General features: G+C 40.9%; 1 protein-coding gene across 1 annotated transcript in view; it reads left to right on the forward strand.

Moving 5' to 3' along the window:
- The first annotated feature begins 1008 nt into the window (after positions 1–1008).
- Positions 1009–25516, forward strand: part of POU2AF2 (POU class 2 homeobox associating factor 2) — a 30161-nt gene continuing 5653 nt past the window's right edge. The window contains exon 1 of the mRNA XM_055422476.2: positions 1009–1110. The gene's annotated coding sequence lies outside the window, so the exon portion shown is untranslated. The remainder of the gene's footprint in view (positions 1111–25516) is intronic.

Here is a 25516-nt window from a genome sequence, read left to right on the forward strand (position 1 = left end):
TAACACTCCAGACAAAAGGTGTTTCTGTCCCTGCCTGACCATCCTCAGTAACAATGAAGCCACTGCTTATAGAAGCAGTGCTGCCAATTTCAGAACATCAGGGAAATTATCTCTCTGTCATTTCATCATGGTGAAAAGTGAAGATATCTTTGGTAATTAGAGCTACAATATGACCTAAATCTGGATCCTAGCTCAGTTGTTTAGTAGCAGCTATGAAGCCTTTCAAATAACTTAGCCCCAGACCTCAGTTTCTTCATCTGTGAAGTGAACTAAATGAAATAACACAAGTAGCCTTGTATTTAATTTCAGAAATTAAAAATACATTAAGTAGGGGACTTTCCTGGCTGTCCAGTGGCTAAAGCTCCACACTTTCTATGCAGGAGGCCCCAGATTCAATCCCTGGTCAAGGAAGCAGATCCCACAGGCTGAAACTAAGACTAGTTGCAACTAAATTAATTAATTAATTTTAAAAAATAAAAATACATTAAGGATTAGTGCAGTGGAGAGATTAAAAATAACTTCCTTCTTTAGAACATTATCTTCTTAAAACAGCTAAATTGACCTGTTCACCCACATCAGGTAGGAGGATGATGCAAAAAGAATGTCACTCTGTAATCTGAATCATGCACATCCAACCTTTGCATCATATCCTAAGCATGATTTCAAGTTGCATCCAATCCTTGATCTTGTAATTAGAGCATAAATTATAATCTTTCAGGAATAAACCTTGGCAAATCAAGAATACAGAAAAGAGGACACTTTGAGGAGCTGTTGTGTAAAGGAAGGGGAAGTCTTTCTTTCACTTAAGCAAATCTTGGATCAGTTTCTGTCAGAGACCAGGCAATAGGACTAAATGACCTCTGCTGAAACCACTTCAAATTCAAGCCTACCATTCTAATAAGAAAATGGCATCACAAAAATCAGCCCTTGAATACGTCCCTAGAGAGGTGAACCGACTCACGCCGCCTACATCTGACTCTCACTCTTCCGTTTGCTTGAGCCCCAGGAGACTACAGCAGGCGAGTGTATCAAGGAGTGAGGGTGAAGCACACGGTCAAAGACCTGCTGGCAGAAAGACGGTCCAGGCAGACGAGCAGCTCAAGGGCCAACGTAAGTCTCCCTTGCACGCCTTCTGGAGTCTTCGGGAGCTAAGTCCTCTCTGAAGGCTAGCCGTCTCCCCTTCCTTTTATCTTCACACCAGTCTCTCACCTCTTGAGTCTCCACAACAAGTGTTAGCCAGGGCTTCCCTGGTGGCTCAGAAGGTAAAGAATCTGCCTGTAATGCGGGTGACCTGGGTTCAATCCCTGGAACAGGAAGGTCCCCTGGAAAAGGGAATGACTACCCACTCCAGTATTCTTGCCTGGAGAATTCCATGGACAGAGGAGCCTGGTGGGCTACAGTCCATGGGGTCTCCATTTAACTGGCACACACACTATATAATTACTATTATTAGCATTATGGCACATCTGTCAGTCGGAATCCAAGAGCTCTATGAATTTATAGGTTGCCCACTTCAGCTCATGGACATGAAAGGATGATGTATCCTGACATTTCCATTTACCCCAGTCAGGAACTAGCAAAGGTTCATTTGGTAGAAATAATGCTGACCTTCACCCATAGCAGCGGAAGTCACTCATTCGTGTCCAACTCTGCAACTCCATGGACTATAGCCTGCCAGGTTCCTCCATCCGTGGGATTTTATAGGCAAGAAGACTGGAGTAAGCTGCCATTTCCTTCTCCAGGGCATCTTCCTGACCCAGGGATTGAACGCAGGTCTCCCACACTGCAGGCAGACCTTCACCCCCATGTTATTCTAAATCTGATAGAGACAACTTATGAACAAACAACTTCTCTGTAACATGCAAAATCAGATTTTAAAATCCTGATAGGGGTTGTCTTAAATCTAAAATCTCTGCCTGTCACCCTTGTCTTCATAAATAGCTCCACCCTATACCTAAAATGTTTAAGTAGTTACACCAAATTCTCCAACAGTGATTTTTGAATGGAGACAGCAGTTGACTATCAAGTTGGGTATATAATCACTCACCTTATTGGGTAAAATATAACAACATGAATATCAAACATCCCCCAGGGCATTGCTGGGGTCAGGACATGGGAACAGATGACCAAGAATAAAGGAGGGGGCCACATACAGCACCAAGCACAGGGGCTGGGACTCAGTGCAAACTGGTTCTTCCAGGGTGTTCTGCTCTGAACATCAGCACCAGCTTCAACACTGCTGAGGAGTCAAACTACTGGGACATGTTTCAAGTGAACTGACTTCAGATTCAATTTCCTGCCATCTAAGAACCCCTTTTATTTTGGGGTCTTCATTTCTTTGGAACCTCCTCTTATCTTCTAGTTCAACAAATGGAGCTTAGTTGATTAACAGGAATCTGAATAATTGGCTTTTCGTCTGCTTCTAGCACCATGTTTCTCCTAGAACTTCCTCAGGATCATCTGGGTTGTGAGTTAAAAGTGTCCCTATGAATTGAGTCTCTTGAGAGAGAGAGAGAATTCAGAGTCTACTCTGAATGAACCACAGCTGCATGGATGCAATGTGGAGTGCTTGGCTACCACTACCACTAGGATTGTAAAACTTGCTAAAGTTCCAGGTGCACGGTCAGTTGGGACAATAAGAGTAAAATGAGCATGATGCCACATACAAGGAGCTGATAGTGTATCTACCCTGTGTGAGTCAGGGCATAACTTCCTCCTCGATATCGTCATGGATACACACACACACAATGATAAGGCGCTGTACCAGACAGAATTATATAACAAGACAAAGAGGTTCTTATTCAAATGGTGGAGGTAAATATATTTTTATTTAAAAATTCCCTAACATGATTTTTTTAAGCTCTGTGACTGAGTGTGTTCTCTTTATTTTTTTTTTTGATGCTTTTTTAAAAGACATAAAAATATAAATAATAATAAGTCATATTATATTGTAATTTTAAAATGCAGACTCCTTGTCCCTGTACCATGTCTACGAACACAGAGTTATTATAGGGCTGGGGCCCGGGAATGGTCATTTTTAACAAGCTCCTTGAGTGATTTCTTTGCACATCACAGTATAAGATCGCAGTATAAGAACCACAGAGCAAAGAACAACTATTAAACTCCCTCCCCCCAGCCAAGTTTCTTATCTCTACCCAGATAAGAATTTGCTGAGCTATTGCAACTGGCCCAGTGACACTGTGAATGTTATACAGAAGTGGGTACAGGAACCATGTGATACATGGTCTGTGCCATCAAACATCAAATAACCTGTGGAAAGGAAAAATGCTTATGTATTTTAAAAATATAAGACCATATAACCAAGCACTACACTGAATGCTCAAGACAAAAGATCAGGTAGCATTGCCACGTGATATGAAGACTGGGATACTATTTACATAAGCACAGTTTAAAGTGCACTTCCTGTGTGTTATCTCATTTGACAGACACACTAGCCCTTCGAGACTGATTTTGACGTGGTTTTCCATTTTATAGTTGAAAAAGTTGAGGACAAAAGAAGGGAAGGGATTATTTGCAGGTTACAGTTAACAAGTAGCAAGTCTTCTGATACTCAAGTCCACACCATTTTTAAAGGGAAAAACCAATGTGGACTGGAGTAGAATCATCTCTGATTCATGAAGTCTTCATCCATTTGGACTGTCATGACAAAATACCGTCGATTAGATGGGGTAGCTTGTGTGCATGCGTATTCAGTTGTGTCCAACTCTTTGGACCCCCATGGACTGTAGCCCACCAGGCTCTTCTGCCCACGAGATTTTCCAGACAAGACTACTGGAATGGGTTGTCATTTCCCCCTCCAGGGGATCTTCCCAACCCAAGGATTGAATCTGAATCTCCTGTGTCTCCTCATTGCAGGTAAATTCTTTACCACTGAGCCACCTGGGAAGCCAAGCTTATGAACAGAAAACAGTTCTGGAGGCTGGAGGTCCAAGTTTTGGTTGCAGCATGGTCAGGCTCTGGTGAAGGCCCTTTCCCTTTTCCAGTTTGCAGACTTCTCATTGTGTCCTCACTTGGTGGAAGAGCACAGGGAGCACTCTAGAGCCCTTTTATAAGGGCACTAATCCCATTCATAAGAGCTCCACCCTCATGACCCAGTCGATTCCCAAAGGCCACACCTCCTAATACAATACAATCACATGGGACCCTAGGATTTCAAAGTGAGTTTAGGGAGGACACAAACATTCAGACCACAGCACATGCAAAGCAAATCAAAGCGGAAGAGAATATATCATATAGAAAGGACAGGAAAGGGGCAAAACAGCTCTGACTCTGGTCATTCTCCTCAAGCATCCAGTACACAGGTAGTATGAACTTAGCTCTAATTTCCTGTTGTCATATACTACTCAGTGTCTCACTGCCAGTAACTTACTCTCATCTTCATTTCAAAGATATTTTAAATGTTTTATAATTGAAATGCACACAGTTCTAATATGTGACTATTTGGACTTTAGATATCTCCACGAATTGATTTTACCATCTACTTGCTCACGTTTCATCTCAACCACTCTTCCAAAATATCTGTATATTCCAAGAAAGATAGCATAATAATTAATCACCAACTCTTAACTTTTTCTGTCCTTGTGGTAAACACAACTCAATGAGCAGGAAACATGGAGAATCACATTACTGACAGCACATTTGGGGCTCAAATGGCTTGAGTAATACTGACACTCCATCCTCTTTCTCATCCCAGTTCACTAGGTGACAATGAGTCTGATATTTTAGATAAGTTCAGATAGGAAAGTCATCCTTACATGTGTTCAAAATTTGCTACTGATAATGTGGGTAATAACCAGTCAAAGGATAACTTGAGGAGATTGGAGGCCTTACCATACTGTTTTACTGTACATATCATCGAAGATCAAAAAACAGGGCTTTGCAGATGACACTAGTGGTAAAGAACCCACTTACCAATGCAGGAGACTTAAGAAATATAGGTTTCGTCCCTGAGTTGGGAAGATCCCCTGAATGAGGGCACAGCAACCCATTCCAGTATTCTTGCCTGCAGAATCCCATGGACAGAGGAGCCTGGTGAGCTACAGTCCATAGGGTTGCAAAGAGTCAGATGTGACTGAAGTCACACATGCAGGCCAGAAGACAGACCCAAAAGATTCTACAGCAAATCCTGTGAGAAGAGAAGACACACAGGAGAGGAGGTGGCCTGTGACCAAGTAGGCAGAGTTGGAGCCATGTGATCACGTAACAAGGAAGGCAGGCAGACACCAAAGCTGGAGGACCCAGAGTGGGTGCTCCCCTCGAGGTCCCGCAGGGAGCAAGTCCGACCAACACCTGGATTTGGACTCCTGGCCCCCAGAGTAGGAAAGAATAAATTTTGGTGTTTTTAAGCCACCCAGGTAGTGATAATCTGTTTCAGTAACCCTAGGAAACTCGTACACAAATACAAAAACTGTGTCTCTCAAATAAGTACTCTCTAGGAAGCATCTATCTGATGCCCAAACTGCTGTTCTGCTCTCTGTGACAGCCCTTGGATAAGTTTACATTGGTTATGTTGGCTCATCTTTACCCCAGTTTCCTTCACGAACATCTGTTTTTGATACTATGAAATGTTTTCACATTTTTGCAGTAGGAATCAAAGAGGAAAAAATCTCTTGCCACAAAAGAGACTTTTACCAAAGATTGAAATTCTGTTCAATTTAGCCATAATCCTGTGGTTTCATAACTATTATCATGTATATCTGTTTTTAAGTAATTGCTTCCTTTTTTGTCTTTTCAAATTTTTTCCGGGTTACTCCTTACTACACTACTAGATTTCCGACTAGAACACTCAGAATAGGAGCTGCTCACCACCTTCTAGCACCAAAAGATGTGTATTTAGAATTTTGATGTAAGTTTATGTTGCACTGTTTTCAATTACACTATTTCAACGACATTTCATAAAAACTGTTCATTGAAAAATTTTAACAATATCAGCAAACTTCAGCGAACTCTCCATTATAGTTAGTAAAATTTAAATGAAGAAGAATTGATAGATGAATGGATAACAAAACTGGGGTACATATATTCAATGGAATAATACTCAGCCATAAAAATGAGGTGGATGAACCTAGAGACTATTATACAGAATGAAATGCCAGAAAGAGAAAAACAAATATAGTATATTAATGCATATATATGGAATCGAGAAAGATGGCACTGGTGCAGGACCAGAAGAGAGACACAGGCATAGAGAACAGCCTATGGACACAGCGGGGGAAGGAGAGGGTGGGACGAATTGAGAGAGCCACATGGAAGCATACACATTACCATATTTAAATTAGATAGCCAGTGGGGATTTGTTGTATGACACAGGAAGCTCAAACCTGTGCTCTGTGACAACCCAGAGGGGCAGGATGCGGTGGGAGGTGGGAGGGAGACTCCAGAGTGTGGGGACATATGTATACCTATGGCTGATTCATGTTGATATATGCAGAAACCAACACAACATTGCAAATAATTATCCTCCAATTAAAAATTAATCAAATTTTAAAAATAAACCTGGCTAAAATAAACACATATTTTTTTTAAAAAAGAAGAGGCAGTAAATCTAACAGCCACAATTTTTCGTTTTGTTTTGAAATTCAGTGAACAGTTTTCAGGCTATTGAACTGTCTGATCAATTTTTCCTCAAACTATGATTAAGATTCATTTAAAATTATTGAATATACAACAGTTGCAAGAGGGGAAAAAATTCTAAACTTGCTAAGTAGGAAATGGAGCTCAGCTTGGAGTTAAAACTGAGTAGTGGAGTGGGGGAATACAGTGCAGTGGGGGGTTAAGGATGGGCTTGGTAATCAGGGTCTGATGTTTACTCTATTTTATTGGTTTATGGACATCCTAGTAGTTATCCTGTTCTGCTCATTCATCAAAATGCTATAGTGAAGAACAATAAGGAAATAGATACAAAAGTGATTTTAAGTTAATATTCTACATAAACCAGAGGAAAAACAAGCGATGACTCCTGATGGTTTTTAGAAGACCCAAACTGAGAAAAATGTTGAGGAGCTATATCCCAAGTGAGAAATATATTTGGATTAGAACAGCCTTGAATTATATATCATATACATACACAGACCAAAATCTTATTTCCACTTGACATGATCCTTTTTATATTAAACTCAAGTATCTGCTTTCCAAATAGTAAGCATCAATAGTTACAGTTATTTTCTTTTTCTGTATTTTCCTGAATCCTTACACTTAAATTAGCTGCTAAAATCTCCACATCAATAACATACAGGATAAGGCTGCACTGTCAGCTGGCTATCTTGGTTAATCACCGTTTCCTGATTATTTTTGGAAGTAAAACATTGTAAACACAAAAAGAAGCATGACAATAGTACATACTGATGGGAAAAACTGGAAGAACAGAAGGTGAATGGAAGTCATATAATACGTTTATGGCATAGATTATATGAAAGTGTTTGATCTTCCTCAAGAGGTCGGTGACCTCTAACTGTAGAACAGATGCACATTGCCCAGCTCCATCTGCAACAACTGTCTTTCCGTCAGGACTGCTAGTTAGAGATTTGTTTTGTTCTATACCCAGCTGCTGTTTTGTGGCACCAGTCACATGCGCATTTCGGTTACCACCAAATGTAAACATGACGTTCATATCTGTGATTTGCATTTGAGTTTCTCATGAAGTATTAAAAAATGAAAATAAATTGCATGTTATAGCATCTCAAAGTTTCTTTGATTTCCCTGAAACTTTGGAAAACACATCTGAGACTTCTCTTTCGCATTAAAAAAGAAATTGCTCCCTCCTCGGTCTGTTTGAATCCCCTCCTTCTGGCTATCAGTGGTCTCCAGGAATTCCTTTCTCTTCTCTGGGCCTCTGTCCTTGTCAATAAAAGTAGAGTTTGGTTGGTCCTGTTTCAGTATTCAATTTTAATACTCAAACTTTTAACAGTTTATCCCATCCCCTTCCTTCTTTACTAATTGTATTTCAAACGTTTGAAATATATCTCAGTCTCTGAGAACTAGCTCATATTCCTATTCCAGCATCCTTGAGCTGAAGTTTCAGATCACTCCGTCATCTGAGAACCTTCAGCACTTAGATTCACAGGGGTTTCTCATCTAAAACACAGGCAGCATAGCATGATGAAGAGTTTGGACTCTGGATCCAGATGACCTGAATGCAAATCCCAGCACTGCCATTTGCCAACTGTATGATGACTGTCAGTTCAGTTCAGTCGCTCAGTCATGTCCGACTCTTTGTGACCCCATGAATCACAGCATGCCAGGCCTCCCTGTCCATCACCAACACCCAGAGTTTACTCAAACTCATGTCCATCGAGTCGGTTATGCCATCCAGCAATCTCATTCTCTGTCATCCCCTTCTCCTCCTGCCCCCAATCCCTCCCAGCATCAGAGTCTTTTCCAGTGAGTCAACTCGTCACATGAGGTGGCCAAAGTATTGGAGCTTCAGCTTTAGCATCAGTCCTTCCAATGAACACTCAGGACTGATCTCCTTTACAATGGACTGGTTGGATCTCCTTGCAGTCCAAGGGACTCTCAAGAGTCTTCTCCAGCACCACAGTTCAAAATTATCAATTCTTCGGCGATCAGCTTTATTCACAGTCCAACTCTCACATGCATACATGACCACGGGAAAAACCATAGCCTTGACTAGATGGACCTTGGTTGGCAAAGTAATGTCTCTGTTTTTAATATGCTATCTAGGTTGGTCATAACTTTCCTTCCAAGGAGTAAGCGTCTTTTAATTTCATGGCTGCAATCAGCATCTGCAGTGATTTTGGAGCCCAAAAAAAATAAAATCTGACACTGTTTCCACTGTTTCTCCACCTATTTCCCATGAAGTGATGGGACCAGACGCCATGATCTTTGTTTTCTGAATGCTGAGCTTCAAGCCAACCTTTTCACTCTCCTCTTTCACTTTCATCAAGAGGCTTTTTAGTTCCTCTTCACTTTCTGCCATAAGAGTGGTGTCATCTGCATATCTGAGGTTATTGATATTTCTGCCAGAAGTCTTGATTCCAGCTTCTGCTTCTTCCAGCCCAGCGTTCCTCATGATGTACTCTGCATAGAAGTTAAATAAGCAGGGTGACAATATACAACCTTGACGTACTCCTTTTCCTATTTGGAACCAGTCTGTTGTTCCATGTCCAGTCTACATTTCCTCAATTACAAAGGATCATATAATCATATGAGTGGTATGGGTGGGAGAGGACCAGTACTCATAGTGTTTCTGATGTGTCCCCCTTCTCCCCACTGGGTACAGCTGTTTATCTTCCTGCTTTGCTAGATTTTCCCTACCCCAGAACGTGTTCCACTCTACCCCTAACCTGATGGGTCTACCCAAAGCCAAGCTGTAATCCCTTCTTTATTCTGAGAAGATAAACCTCCTTTCTTCTAGTTCAGCTAGAGTTGCAAATTGAGTTTGCAAGGGAAATAGGCAATAGAAAACTCACATAAGGCACAAGAACAATCACACGGAGTGCAAATGTTCTGCGCTACCTTAAATATCTAGTCAAAGATTGGCACGGATAGAACCGTTGAGGTGACTTCTGGGCCTGAGTCCTCTTCCGTCCCCTCAATTTTCTTTGGGGTAAATAAGAACTCTTAATAATAATACCTAACATTTCTTCTAGGCTCCAAAGTAAAGGTGTCACAAATATTTTCATTTATTCATTTTAGAGTAAATTTCACTTATCAACAAGGAGCACAATAGTTTTAAGAGGGCGACGCTCATAATCTATTTTTTAGATGAGGAAACTAAGAATCGGGTAGGAATCAGTGGAGCATAGATTTGAAACCAGGTTTGTTGGACTTCATAGTCTTTATTTTACCCACCATATTGCCTTCTCAAGTTTACACTTCTGGTCCAAGGAATGACGAGCTTTGGGAATAAATAACCACTTTGCTTCGGGTCCTCCGCTCAGTCCTGAGCTCACCCTCCACACTCCACACAGGCCGTTGCCCCATCATGTCTTTCATGCCTTCTCAGCCACAAGTCTGTCTCCCTTCCTGTCCCTGCAGTGATTCTGTATACCTCTCAGATGATGACACACCGAGTCCAAACCAGAGCCAGGACCTTCCTCTCCTTGGATCCCCAGACATCTTGGAAGAAACTGGACTTAATTTCCTTCCAGAACTTATCTCTAGCTCCATCCCAGAACCTGCTACCAGAGTGTCATTCCTCTCAGCCATCCCCCACCTCTCCTGGACCCTTGTTCTGGGCTCTGCATGGCACCTGACCCTCCCTGTAAAAGAGGAAAGCATTTCCAGAGCCAGAGTCCAAGCACTCCACACGGACCTCACAGAAGCCTCTCTGTGGCTCTTCTTGAGCTCTCTAGGTCTGCCTCAGCCAATCCATTTCACTCTGACCTCCTCTTCTTGCCTGAAGCCTGCTGCCCTGCTCTGCCTTCAGCTGAAGTCTGATTTTTTTCTGAAAGTTGCTGGCCTGACCTGAGAAGCTGGTAGTGGAAGACTCACTCTTGGGACAAGATGTAATATACCACTCTCCCACTCAAGGAGGAGGAGATCCATCTCAGCTCCTTTCTGAAGGCTGGAAGAGACCCCAGGCTCAGGGAAATGCCCAGCTTACCAGTTCACTCCGGTCATCCACCTCTTAGATGTTCTCCCAACCTACACGGTGTTCCAGCACTCTCTCACAGTTGTACACACTAAAGGATCATATGCATACACTGAATAAATAAAATAACTAGTAAGGAAAGGGGAGGGTAATTTCCTTCTGCTCTTATCTTCTTATGAATATATGGTAAAAGATGGAGAGAGACAGACTACCAAGAATCTCATTTCCTGGGTGGTTCTTAGAATTCTATGCTAAAGACAGATATAATCAAGATATAATTTCCAAACTTTTTTAAAACTTGGGCAATTTATATATATTGTGTTATTTCTCTTTGATATTCTAATGGTGGTATTAAATAACAGTGAAAATTCTAAGTGAAAGGAAGAGGCAGAGTGTAAATAAGCCCACAAACTGATTTGTGCTTGTATCCTAAGTCGCCTCAATCCCGTCTGAGTTGGCATGACCCTATGGACTGCAGCCCTCAAGGCTCCTCTGTCCATGGGGTTCTACAGACAAGAATATTGGGTTGCCATGCCCTCCTACCCTCCTCCATGCTTTAAGTATAAATTGAGATTTATAAATTCAAGGAAGACATCAAAGTCATCGCAGCCCTCTCTGGACTTGTCAAGTCAAGAACAGAGAACAGGCATGTTCTGTTGATTCCATGTTCTGGTCAGAAGCATCTCAAGCTTTGAAGACATAAGTGCAAACTGGGCTTCCCTGGTGGCTCAGACAGTAAAGAATCCACCTGCAATGCAGGAGACCTGGGTTCAATCCCTGGATTGGATAGATCCCCTGGAGGAGGGCATGGCAACCCACTCCATTATTCTTGCCTGCAGAATCCCCACAGACAGAGGTGCCTGGTGGGCTGCAGTCCATGAGGTTGCAAAGATTCGGACATGACTGAATGACTAAGCCCAAGTGCAAATTATCTGGACCACTGCTATTACAAGAAATCTTCATGCTCTTTTATGATTTCTAAAAATTTACCATAAAAATTAGTTTCCATCTCTTCAACTCTTATAAACCCATCCTATAATGTAGTCTGGTTTTAGTAAGAATTTACTGCTTGCCTGGGCACAGCAAATGGTCGTCAGATGGCCCAATGTGTATCTTCCTGCTTTTCTAATTTCTAATTCCTGCTTTTTATTTTTCTTACTTAAAAAAAAATATTTTAGAAGTACCTATTCTTTTCATCTTTGAATGTTTAATTCTTAGGAAAAAATATGATTTTTCCTTAAGGAGTACATCTCACTTGCCCTTGTTACTTTTTTCTGAATTGCCAGCGGAAGGATCCATTCATTTGTAATGTTCGTATGGTAATCGATAAAGGGAAGCAGTGTCTACCCTGGGAATGCACCCCACACCTTTCACTCACTCTCATAGCACAGTGCTTTGCATATTGCTTGTTAACATTGCCAACTAACTCCCTTCTGCGCCCAGAAAGAATTTAAAAAGAAAGAAAGAAACATATTCTGAGCAGGCAATGCCCTGTAAACTCAAAACGCCAATGTTTGAATATAGAAGTACGCATTATATCCCTGGCATTCATTTGAATGAATGTTTTATCTAAAGCTTTCAAAATGGCCCATTGTTTGACTTTAATTAGCCCACAGTCCTGCCTGTTTGGAGAACTGAGCCACATTTCCAGGGCTGTCCATGTTCCCTACCCAACCACCTGCTCCTTCACAATTGCAGACATTTTTTTTTTTTAATAATATTAATAAAGGCAAACTTTTAGCAAGCACCTTATTTTTTTCAGCTGTCTTATTGGTTCTGTAGTGGTTGTTTTTAATGTCATGAAATTTAAAATATTTCCGGGTGGTGAATTCTTTTACTCAGCTTGCAAAAGTAATCAAGTTTTTCAGTGAAACAGCCATGGCAAGTCCATCTGGCAGAGCTGAAGTTCTGCACATTTCGTTCTGACCAAAATGTACGATACCATTTATTAATGTGCATCCCAGTAATTCCTGTCATTCTAACTTAGCCATTGATATACATAAATACAAATAGCACTACAAAGGCAAGCCAAGACCCAAGGGTGAAAAAAAAAAAAATGTGTTTCATTCTGTAACTCAGGCAACAGAAATAACTTTCTCACAGAGGCAGCCTGGACATAATTTTGTGCCAAGCAGGAAAGTTTTAACAGTAAAATTTTAAGAAACTGTCAGAAGTTTGGAATTCTATAACAGTGTTACTTTCCAAAGGGCATAAAATAGTTCATAGACCAGAAATGTAAGGCAGTTGGGACCACAGATTTTTTTTAATTTTAAAATCTACAATAAAGATATAAGACCTAAATTTTGGTTTTTAATTTTTATTAACTAGTTTCAATTACAAAAATAACACATGGTAAAATTTCAAACTTAATAAAACAGCATATTTTTTTTTAAAGTCTAATGACCATCCCTGCCTACTTGTTCTACTTCCCAGGGTCATGTGCAATCTTCCAGAATTTCTCTGTGACTTTTTATTATAGAAAAACTAAGTTGTTGCACCAAGGAAATCAATATCAAAATCTATGTCATTTACATGCACTGTTACAAAAATGCCTAATGTTCTTGTGGTGAATTCCCTTCTCCCAAGAGAAAATTTAAGCAGGTCTCTTTTACTTCATTTTACCTCTCTATGTTTGAAGGCATCAGGCAAAGCACTTCATACCTTCATGTCTCCATCCTATGTCAATTACATAGTCCCTACTGTCACCTGAGACAGTGATATTGGAGATAAGGTGCCCAAAATCAACTCTTTCTTTGTGAGATACTGTATAATCTAGGCTTTATAGAAGCAGGGCAAATGTTTTTAAAGATATATGTTTCAATATTACTTCCTCACAAATTCTTACAGGCTTTAGGATTGGACCTATACAATGATCTCTTAAATCATTTAAAGACATAGGGTTTTTTTCCCTCTGTAAATAGGGCCTTATGAGGGAGACATGCCAGGCCCCTCTTTACACACAGGTATCAATGAGGAGGCTGGCGATAAAGAAGAAAAGAGAGAAAGAGCCCTGGGAACTGGTACAACTGGGACAGGTGGCCAGCAGCCTTTAGCACCCACAGGGCGAGTATCAGCCTTCACCAGGCTCCAACACAAAGCCAAATAGAGGTGGATATAAACGTCACCTGCTGGCCTTCCCAACCCCGCCCCACCGAGAGCCCGTCAGACCTGTATCACAGATCTGGGAAGCTCCAGCAGCCCATACACTCACCGCACCAACCATTTCTGACCATCATTTTCAGCCCCAGATTAAATTTCCTAGATTGCCACTTTCAATATGTCTACACTGCTAATAGCCGTCTAAAGAACCACTTCCTGTTGGTGGACAAAGTCCAAGTTCCTTCAGCCTGGCTCAAAAAATGCTCTTTATAACCTGGCACTTGCTCCTTCCTCCAGCTTTCCTGTCTGCATATTTCCACATCTGTGACATGCTGTCCACACATCTGAGCCTTTGCTTTGCCCCTCAACGGCGCGACCCCTTATCGTATCTGCTTACTGATTTCCTGTCATCCTTCAAAACAGGACTCATATGTTACCTACAGTGTGATGTGTTCAGTCACTTCCCTCAGGACTGCAGCTCACCGCCAGTGCTACTTTCATCCTTACCCAACCTCCCCTCTCTACATGCATAACCCGAGCAGGTCTAGTATCAGCCTGAATCACTCACTAGTTCCGTGACCTGGACAGTCTTCACACTGCCTGTAAGTTTTCTTATCTGTAATCTAGAGATAATTACTTACAGCAGTCTATTTCGTTGGTTAATGGCAAGGCTTTAATGAAACAATGTGAATCACTTAGCATTATGCAGAGTATATGAAGGACACAAATGTTAATTACTAAAAGTGATGAAACACATACTAATATATACAAAGTGCATGGCACAGAGTCTGGCATGAAGTAGGTATTCATAAAATGCTAGTCCACATTCTACTAGCCAAAACAAGTCACAAAACCATCCCAGATTCAAGACAGTAGAGGTATAGATGCCAATTATTGATGGGAAGAGCTGCAAAGTAATTGTGGCCATATTTAATCTATAGCAAATGGCTTATGTCCCTAAGCAGATCCTAATCTAAGCCCTTTGGTTGCATTTTTTTCTAGTACCTGAGACATTCAACATTGTGCCTAGCACATTAGAGGTACCAGTAGATATCTTTGGTTTGATGGAAGGGCTAGTACACAGAACCTACTGGCTACATCACTGAGAGCTTGAGAGGGAATAAGCCTTAGAGTCAGAGAGCTTGGGTTTAAATCCTAGTCCTGCAATTTACAAGATAGATAATTTGGGACACATTATTTAACTTTTCTGATGCTTGGTTTCCTCTTTTGTAAAATTGAGATGATAATATCTACTTTATAATAAGATAACATTACATAAAGCATCTGGCACATGGTAGATGCTTAGAACTCTAGTTCCTATTCATTATGGAGCATTTCTCTTATCAATGCTACTGCTGCTGCTGCTAAGTTGCTTCAGTCGTGTCCGTCTCTGCGACCCCATAGACAGCAGCCCATCAGGCTCCCCCGTCCCTGGGATTCTCCAGGCAAGAACACTGGAGTGGGTTGCCATTTCCTTCTCCAATGCATGAAAGTGAAAAGTGAAAGTGAAGTCGCTCAGTCGTGTCCAACTCTTCGCGACCCCATGGACTACAGCCCACCAGGTTCCTCTGTCCATGGGATTTTCCAGGCAAGAGTACTGGAGTGGGGTGCCATTGCCTTCCCCGTCTCTTATCAATATTTATGACTAAGTTACTAGGTAACTCAGATAACTGGTCCATAAATCAAAACCTTTTTCAAACTTTGCAAAATTAATAAGACCTATTAGAATGAGTTTGTTATAGTTGAGTCACTGCATAAGAGTTCACACCAATCAGAATGCCCCGGTTCTACTACATACTTGTGACATTAGCTAAGGCACCTAATTCTCTATGCCCATTTTCTTGTGGAGAAAGAAGGTATTCCATCCTAACATGGGTACCTATTTAAAGGATAACAACATTATACTTGGCATTGACTTTACATTCATTTCAAAGTTGGAGAAAAATTGTTTGACTAATGGTTGTTCTCAATTCCGATATTAAAACATGGTTTTAAAATGTTCAGTATATCATCATCTTCACCTCTCTCCCAATCAAAGATATGATGACAGTGAGATATTAAATATGTTGTGAATTGCTTGAAAAAGAATCCAAGCCATTCAGAAGGGACTATGATTTTTATTTAAGCATTAGTAGCAATATCTTCAAGTTTAAAGAGACAATTTCAGACTATATAGTCAGAATTTTTTAAATATATCATGAAAAATCTTACACTCCTTGCAGCCCTCTTGTTTAGTACATTTCACATGGTCTTTCAATTTTCAGGCTGGCACCTAAAAATATTATAGGGTCATAAAAATGACAATAAATGTAATGAAGGGAAACTCCTGATCTTATCACTTTACTATCATGGTGACCTATTAGTTCAAATTAACTCATTTTCATGGAGGGGCTTTCGGGGCAGCTGTGAGGCTGCTGTGTTAGCTACAGGAAGTTGCACACTGGCAAATTTCATTCAAATGTAAACCTCTAAATTTGGCTACCTGGCATTGCAAGATCCTGTTGTTTGCTGTATGCAAAATAAAAATTATATACCATCTCGTTTGGTCAAAAGTTATGGGCTTTTCAATATTAATTTCAATATTATTTCTAAAGAATTCATATGGTGAGATGCAACTGAATGAATATAATATCTTGAACAAAGTAAAAAGAAATGTGTTTTCCCTTCACGTGAGCAAAGATATTTAGTACGCATGTTGAAGGCTCACATCTTAGGTTGTTCTTTCTCAACATATGAATCTGGTATACCAGCTCTGAAATCAGTCCAGTGAAACCCTTACTGGTCCCAGCATAGGCCTTTTAGAACTCTTTTATGTTCTGTGAGACGAACAGAAGTTGTGTGCTATCATTGTCTTTTATATGACTTATCCAATCTAAATATTTCCCAGGTCACCATAAGCACTGATTATAGCTATAAATAATTAATTGTGTGGAAATGTTTTATATCACGATGGGGAGATCATATAGGAGTTTTTTGAAATGGTCAAAATTGATCAAATTATATGCTTACAAGTTGGAAAATGTATTGTACATAAATTATGCCTTAATTAATTTGAACCTCCTCCCCACAAAATGGAATACTCACTGAAGGCTAAAAATGTATAGATAGATAGATATAGATATGGAAGTATATACATATATATATATACACACAAACACAGGGAAATATAAATCCCACTGAATCTTCTTTGTGAGCATTTATTTAATTATATGGTTTCTCTGAATGTCCTCAGTTCAATACAGTTCAGTCACTCAGTTGTTTCCAACTCTTTGAGACCCCACAGACTGCAGCACACCAGGCTTCCGTGTTCATCACCTACTCCCAGAGCTTGCTCAAACTCAGGTCCATTGAGTCAGTAATGCTGAATATTCTAAGTCTCCTTTATACTAAATTTTTAAACTAAGAAGTTTTCCCACTTTTATTTTCAAGTTATTAAAACTCTTGGAAGGCAGTCTGGTGTGGTAGTTATGAAATAAGTTTTGAACAGAAGTAGAGTCACAGATGTAGAAAACAAACATGTTTCACAGGGGATTGGGGAGGGATAAATTGGGAGATTGGGATTGACATATCCATACTACGATATATAAAATAGATAACTAATAAGAACATACTGTATAGCACAGGGAATTCTACTCAGTACTCCATAATGGCCTATATGAGAAAAGAACCTTAAAAAGAGTGGATATGTGTATATCTGTAATTGATTCACTTTGCTGCACACCTGAAACTAACATGATGTTATAAATCAACTACATGCCAATAAAAAATTTTTTTTTTAAATAAAAGAAACAGACCCTGAAATCACACCATTACCACCAGCAACAACCCTACCTGCAGAGAAACCTTAGTTATTCTCTATTTCAAGTTCCTCATCATTAAGATGAAAATAATGTTACTTACCTTCTGGGGTGGTTTGATAATTAAATGAGATCGTAATATAACATATTTGGTCGTGTGCCTAATAGTGTGCTTATAAAATTTCTACAAGTATGTGCCTATGAATTTTATTATAATTCATATATCTGCTAGAAAATGTTGGAAGTCATAGAAAAAATATTTTTAAATCTGGTGTGTGAAAGACAGGATAGCATCTACTTCTATTTTTAATCCTTAGGGATGTGATTTTGTTTCAGGCAGAGTCAATGGTCTGGAGGTGGGGAGATTATACCCACAACAAAACTGGATCCTGCATAAAAATTTTTTGGTGATTTGTTGAGCTCATAGGAAGTAAGGGAAATCAATAAAACTAGGGAGTTTGGTGGGGTGATTTGAGGGTTTACATGGAAGGGAGGGGAAATGTTTGCGCAGAAATAAAGACACCAAATGATGATAAAATGATCACACCAGAAAGGCAGATTCCCCTAAGGACAGGGGTCCAAACTAGCTTTCTAGGTGAAGACTGACTGGTCCTTGAGCTAATTTTTCTAAGTTTGGGGTAGCTGAACCTGGGACTGGGGAACCTGGAAGGCAGCTGCTTCCCAGGAACTATAAACATAAATTTTCAGGAGAAACACAACCTCACGTTAGGAACTCAGATTTTCACAGATTAAGGTCAACACAGATACATGTTTCAATCAAAGATCACCAAATGCATAAGGAAACAAATCACTAGGAATGAGAGCATAAACAATAAAGTTAAATTCCCAGGACTTGTGGGAATTTTGGTATTAGCATAACCAAATACAAAATTTTAAAAAATAGCAATAATAATAATAAATAGTGAACACTCAACAAAAGACCAACGAATATTGTTAATAGATCAAATAGAATTTCTAGGACTGAGAAAATATCTAACATTGATACTAAAAAAAAAAAAAATCAATGCATGAGCTAAATAGCAAAGAGAGTGAAAAAATTGGCTTGAAGCTCAACATTCAGAAAATTAAGATCATGGCATCTGGTCCAATCACTTCATGGGAAATAGATGGGGAAACAGTGGAAACAGTGTCAGACTTTATTGTTTTGGGCTCCAAAATCACTGTGGATGCTGATTGCAGCCATGAAATTAAAAGACGCTTACTCCTTTGAAGGAAAGTTATGACCAACCTAGACAGCATATTAAAAAGCAGAGACATTACTTTGCCAACCAAGGTCCGTCTGGCTATGGTTTTTCCAGTGGTCATGTATGGATGTGAGAGTTGGACTGTGAAGAAAGCTGACTGCCGAAGAATTAATGCTTTTTAACTGTGGTGCTGGAGAAGACTCTTGAGAGTCCCTTGGACTGCAAGGAGATCCAACCAGTCCATACTAAAGGTGTACATTGGAAGGGCTGATGCTAAAGTTGAAACTCCAATACTTTGGCCACCTCATGCGAAGAGTTGACTCACTGGAAAAGACTCTGATGCTGGGAGGGATTGGGAGCAGGAGGAGACGGGGACGACAGAGGATGAGATGGCTGGATGGCATCACCGACTCGATGGACATATGAGTTTGAGTGAACTCCAGGAGTTGGTGATGGACAGGGAAGCCTGGCGTGCTGCGATTCATGGGGTCGCAAAGAGTCGGACACGATTGAGCGACTGAACTGAACTGAACTGAACTGCAGAAGGAATTAGTGAACTGGATGTAGAGCTGAAGAAATCTAATCTGTTCCAAAATATAGAACATAGAATCATGGATAGAGGGAAAATAACAAGAAGTTGAGAATTTATTGGGGATAAAAGTAAAAGATTTAACAAACATCAAAGACTCAGAAGGAGAAAATACAGATAATACAGACAAGATAATATTTAAGAAAAAGATGACTGAAACTTTTCCAAAAGACATTCATCCCCAGTCACATGAAGCACATCCTATACAAGCAGAATACATTTTTAAAAATCTATCTCAAGATAAAAGGAAGTGAAGCTGAAAAATCTTAAAGCCAAAAAGAGTATACTTTAAAGGGTAGTCAGAAAAGAAAGAAAAATTGTTACATAGAATATCTGTAAGGTTAATAGCAAACTTCTCAACAGCAATCATGGAAGCCACAAGACAGTGAAGTGAAATCTTTAAAGGGCTGAGAGAAGAGTACTTATAAAGTTACAATTGTGCATCCAGAAATAGTATCTTTTAAGTGCAAAGGCAACAGGAATTATATTTTCAGTTACATAAAAGCTGGAAGTTGCCACCAAAAGCAACTTGCCAGGTGACTCAGTCAGTAAAGAACTCGCTGCAATGCAAGAGACGCGGGTTCGATTCTTGGGTTGGGAAGATCCCTTGGGAAGGAAATGGCAACCCACTCCAGTATTCTTGCCTGGGAAATCTCATGGATAAAAGAGCCTGGTGGGCTACAGTCCATAGGTTCACAAAGAGTCAGACACGACTTAGCGGCTAAACCACCACCACCACCTACAGGAAAGGAATTATCTAAAGGGTTCTTTCAGAAGAAGGAAAATGAACCTAGAAAAATGTCTGGAGGACAGATAAGCAAAGAAAATTATAAACATGTAGTTACATGGCAAAATGATGATGAAAATAATCATGATGTTTAATTTGTGGGGGTTTAAGCTAAAATTCAAGAAAATACATACTCATGTAAATTAGTGAAGTCTCTTGGTTGTGTCCAACTCTTTGTGACCCCATTGACTGTAGCCTACCTGGCTCCTCCATCCATGGGATTTTCCAGGCAAGAGTACTGGAGTGGATTGCTCAAACCCAGGTCTCCCGCATTGAGGCAGACGCTTTACCGCCTGAGCCATCAGGGAAGCCCTGATGTAAATTAGAATAGGAGCAAAAAGAGTTAACGTCCTAAAGGTCTTGTCTGTCAATGGGAGGCTAAAGAGGTAGGCTTTGTTAAATACGCAAGGTAAAATTTTATGACTAATCATAAAGCATGGAAATAGAATGTTTAATTTCCACAGCAGGTAAAGGGAAAAATTATGTAGGGGAAACGAACACAAGAGGCTTCTTTTCATCAAATAACAAATAAAATCAACTAGCCTAGTCATTATGAAAGTTCTTCAGGTGTTAAAACTGGTTTGGGGGTACAGGGCTGCAATTCCACAGCAATAAGTAAAAGCGGGCAGAAGGGCAAGGGATGGAAGAAGATTGTTCACGGCACTGGTGGTGGCAGACGCTGCAGGCACTGGATGAGCCCAGAGTAACCTTTGCTCAAGCTTCAAGCAGAGACCAGGGCAGGCCGGGCCAGCTGAGGTACAGGTGCATTACTGAGAGGCACTCATACTTCTGTCTGTCCAGCTGGACATGCACCCTGCCTTTCACAGGAGGCCTCCCTCCTGGCCCCAGCCTTGGCCAGAGCAGCTTAAGGGGAGCAAGCAGAGAGAAAAGGAGGCAAGAGCGCAACAGGACACCCCCCAAAGCAGCACCCGGGACGGCTACCACCCTGCCACACTCTGCTTCCCCAGGGAAGGAGGCTGAGGCAAGAGGCAGAGGGAGTGGGCCCTGGCACGGGCCTTTGAGGAAAAACCCAGCCAGAGAGAGATGGAAAGCAGAGGGGAACACTAGATAATATGTGCCTGAACACAAGCTCTTCTCTAATTTTAATCACTACCTCTTTTCCTTCCCTCCTGACCTTGGACCCCACACACACTGTTAACCTACTAAGAACTCTGGGATTAACAGAGGCAAACCACTATAAGTAGAATGGATGTTTTGCAAAAATAAAAAAAAAAAATCCTACTGTATAGCACAGGGAACTATATTCAGTATCCTGTAATAAACCATAATGGAAAAGAATATGAAAAAGAATGTGTATAACTGAATAATTTTGCTCTACAGCACAAACTAACACAACATTGTAAATCAACTATGCTGCTGCTGCTGCTAAGTCGCTTCAGTCATGTCCGACTCTGTGCGACCCTATAGGCGGCAGCCCACCAGGCTCCCCCATCCCTGGGATTCTCCAGACAAGAACACTAGAGTGGGTTGCCATTTCCTTCTCCAATGCATGAAAGTGAAAAGTGAAAGTGAAGTCGCTCAGTCGTGTCTGACTCTTAGTGACCCCACGGACTGCAGCCTACCAGGCTTCTCTGTCCATGGGATTTTCCAGGCAGACATCAGTAAAATAATTTTTGAAAAACTTTAACATCAAACACGGTGACATGTTTATTGGAATAAACCATAGACTGGAAGAAACTTAAAAATGCACCTGAGTGATAATGACTAATACTTATGCCCTCCTTACTCAAAACCAGGAACTATTCTCAGTGCCTGACATATGAGATCATATTTTATCTTCATGTGCCTAAGATCACACAGCAAACAAGAGGCAGAGCTGGGATTCAAATATAGACACTCATTCCAGAGTCTTCTCTTTCAAATACTGTGCTACCTCTGAGAGGCTGTTGTTCAGTCGCTAAGCCATGTCTGACGCTCAGTCGCGTCCCACTCTTTGCAACCTCATGGACTGCAGCACGCCAGGCTTCCCTGTCCTCCACTATCTCCCAGAGTTTGCTCAAACTCATATCCATTGAGTCGGTGATGCCATCCAGCCATCTCATCCTCTGTCATCCCCTTCTCCTACCTTCAATCTTTTCCAACATCAGGGTCTTTTCCAATGAGTTAGTTCTTCACATCAGGTGGTCAAAGTATTGAAGCTTCAGCTTCAGCATCAGTCCTTTCAACAAACATTCAGGGGCGATTTTTTTTTTAATATTGGTTGGTTGGATCTCCTTGCAGTCCAAGGGACTCTCAAGATTCTTCTTCAGCACCAGAGTTCAAACGAAACCATTCCTCGGCACTCAGCTTTCTTTACAGTCAAACTCTCACATCCATACATGACTACTGGAAAAACCATAGCTTTGGCTATCCGGACCTTTGTTGGCAAAGTGGTGTCTCTGCTTTTTAATATGCTGTCTAGGTTTTTCATAGCTTTCCTTCCAAGGAGGAAGCATCTTTTTTTTTTTAATTGGAGGTTAATTATTTTACGATATTATATTGGTTGGTTTTGCCATACATTGACATGAATCCGCCCTGGGTGTACATGAGTTCCCCTTCCTGAACCCCCCTCCCACCTCCCTCCTCCCTTTATCCTCCCTCTGGGTCATCCCCGCACACCAGCCCCGAGCATCCTGTAACATGCATCGACCCTGAACTGGTGATTCGTTTCACATATGACAACATACATGTTTCAATGCCAATCTCCGAAATCATCCCACCCTCACCCTCTCCCACAGAGTCCCAAAGACTGTTCTATACATCTGTGTCTCTTTTGCTGTCTCGTATACAGGGTTATCATTTGCATCTTTCTAAATTCCATATATATGCGTTAGTATACTGTATTGGTGTTTTTCTTTCTGGCTTACTTCACTCTGTATGATAGGCTCCAGTTTCATCCACCTCATTAGAACTGATTCAAATGCATTCTTTTTAATGGCTGAGTAGTACTCTATTGTGTATATGTACCAAAGCTTCCTTATCCATTCATCTGCAGATGGACATCTAGGTTGCTTCCATGTCCTGGCTATTATAAACAGTGCTGCAATGAACATTGGAGTACATGTGTCTCTTTCAATTCTGGTTTCCTCGGTTTATGCCCAGGAGTGTGATCGCTGGATCATATGGCAGTTCTATTTTCAGTTTTTTGAGGAATCTCCACACTGTTCTCCATAGTGGCTGTACTAGTGGATTGGAAGAATAAATATTGTAAAAATGAGTATACTATCCAAAGTAATTTATACATTCAATGCAATCCCTATCAAGCTACCAACAATATTTTTCACAGAACTAGAACAAATAATCTCACAATTTGTATGGAAATACAAAAAACCTCCAATAGCCAAAGCAATCTTGAGGAAGAAAAATGGAACTGGGGGAATTAACCTGCCGGACTTCAAGCTCTACTACAAAGCCACAGTCATCAAGACAGTATGGTACTGGCATAAAAACAGAAATATAGATCAATGGAACAAAATAGAAAGCCCAGAGATAAATCCACGCACCTATGGACACCTTATCTTTGACAAAGGAGGCAAGAATATACAATGGAGAAAAGACAGTCTCTTTAACAAGTGGTGCTGGGAAAACTGGTCAGCCACTTGTAAAAGAATGAAACTAGAACACTTCCTAACACCATACACCAAAATAAACTCAAAATGGATTAGAGAGCTAAATGTAAGACCAGATTCTATAAAACTCCTAGAGGAGAACGTAGGCAAAACACTCTCCGACATAAATCACAGCTGGATCCTCCAAGGAAGCGTCTTTTAATTTCATGGCTGCAGTCACCATCCTCAGGGATTTTGGAGCCCAAAAAAATAAAATCTGCCGCTTGGTGGATATTTCCCTAGAAAAGATAGAATTCCAATTTAGTCCTATGGATGCAAAGTTTGTATACCTCACCCCCTTCTTCTGTAATTCATATGTTAAAGCCTTGGTTCCCAGTATGATGGTATTTTAAGTTGGGGCCTTTGGGGTGGTAATGAAGTCATGAGGGTGAAGTCACATGAATGGGACTGGTGCTCCTATAAGAAGAGACACATGGAAAAGATGATCTCTCTTTGTGCCACATGAAGACACTGCAAGGAAACAGCCATCTGCAGGCCAAGATGAAGGCCCCCCAAAGGACCCAACCATGCTGGCACCCTGATCTCAAACTTCCCGACTCCATAACTGGGAGAAATGGGTTTTTTGTTTGTTTGTTTGTTTGTTTAAGCCACTATGTCTATGGTATTTGTTATATCATCCCAGTCTGATTAAGACTTTTGGGAAATGATGAGTTACTCTCAGATATTTGAAGAGCTATTTATGGAAGAAGGGTTTAACTTAATTCAGTATAGACCAAGGAGAGTAGAAATAAGTACAAGGCTATTTTCATCCTACTTTGTAACAGAGGTTGCCAAAGAAGAAATTGGCTTTCTGAGAGGGTGCTGTGTTCTCCATCACTAGAGGCTGAATGCACCCAGGGTTAATAACATTGGAGAGGATTTCACCATTGAGTGCTGGTCGAATAAGACTCTATAAAATCCCTCCAACTCTTGAGAGACTGTAGAATTATCAGGGTCAGGACAGAAATAAGAACTCAAATCCAAAAAAGTGGATGTTGGTACCTCTTCACTTTTACAACAGCTACACTTTCCACTTACTTTGTTCCTGGGCATCTTGGAGTCAGAATTTGCATTTTAAGACTCAACACACCTGGATACCCTTCCTTCAGCGGTCAGCTTGAGCATCTCCTCCTCCAGGATGTGTTCCCCACCCCATCCCTAATACCAACTTAATTGTCCACCTCACCCCATCTTACTCCTACAACACCACTTCTTGCACAGAAGTGAATTCTGTTTCATCATCAATCACACCCTGTATTAGGGCTGCAGTAACAAATTACCACAAACTAAGCAGCTTAAAAAAATAATCTGTTTTCTTAAAGATCTGGGGGCTAGAAGTCCAAAATCGAGTTGCCAGGAGGGCCAGGTTCCTCTGAAGGCTTTAGGGGTACACCCATCTTTGCCTCTTCCTAGCTTCCGGCGTAGGTGCTTTTGTGCCTAGTTGCTTCAGTCGTGTCCAACTCTTTGAGACCCCACGGACTGTAGCCCGCCAGGCTCCTCTGTCCATGGGATTCTCCAGGCAGGAATACTGGAGCGGGTTTCATGCCCTCCTCCAGAGGATCTTCCCAACCCAGGGATCAAACCCTCGTCTCCTGCATCTCCTGCATTGCAGACAGATTCTCTACTGCTGAGCCACTGGGGAAGCCCGCACCCCCACCTCCACAAGTTTCTGAAGGCTGTTGGCAAATCTTAGTGGTCCTTAGCCTGAAGTTGCAGCTCTCAAATTTCTGCCTCTTTCTGCAGATTGCCTTCTCCCCGCTGTGTCTGTGTTTGTCTTCCCTCTTCTTATAAGGGCACCTGTCATATTAGATTTAGGGCCCACAATCCTTCAGAGCAAATTCATTTTAAATTAACTAGT

Source organism: Moschus berezovskii, chromosome 14 (assembly GCF_049115385.1).
Source record: "Moschus berezovskii isolate FMDL1 chromosome 14, NW_MosBer_1.0, whole genome shotgun sequence".
Lineage (NCBI taxonomy): Eukaryota > Metazoa > Chordata > Mammalia > Artiodactyla > Moschidae > Moschus > Moschus berezovskii.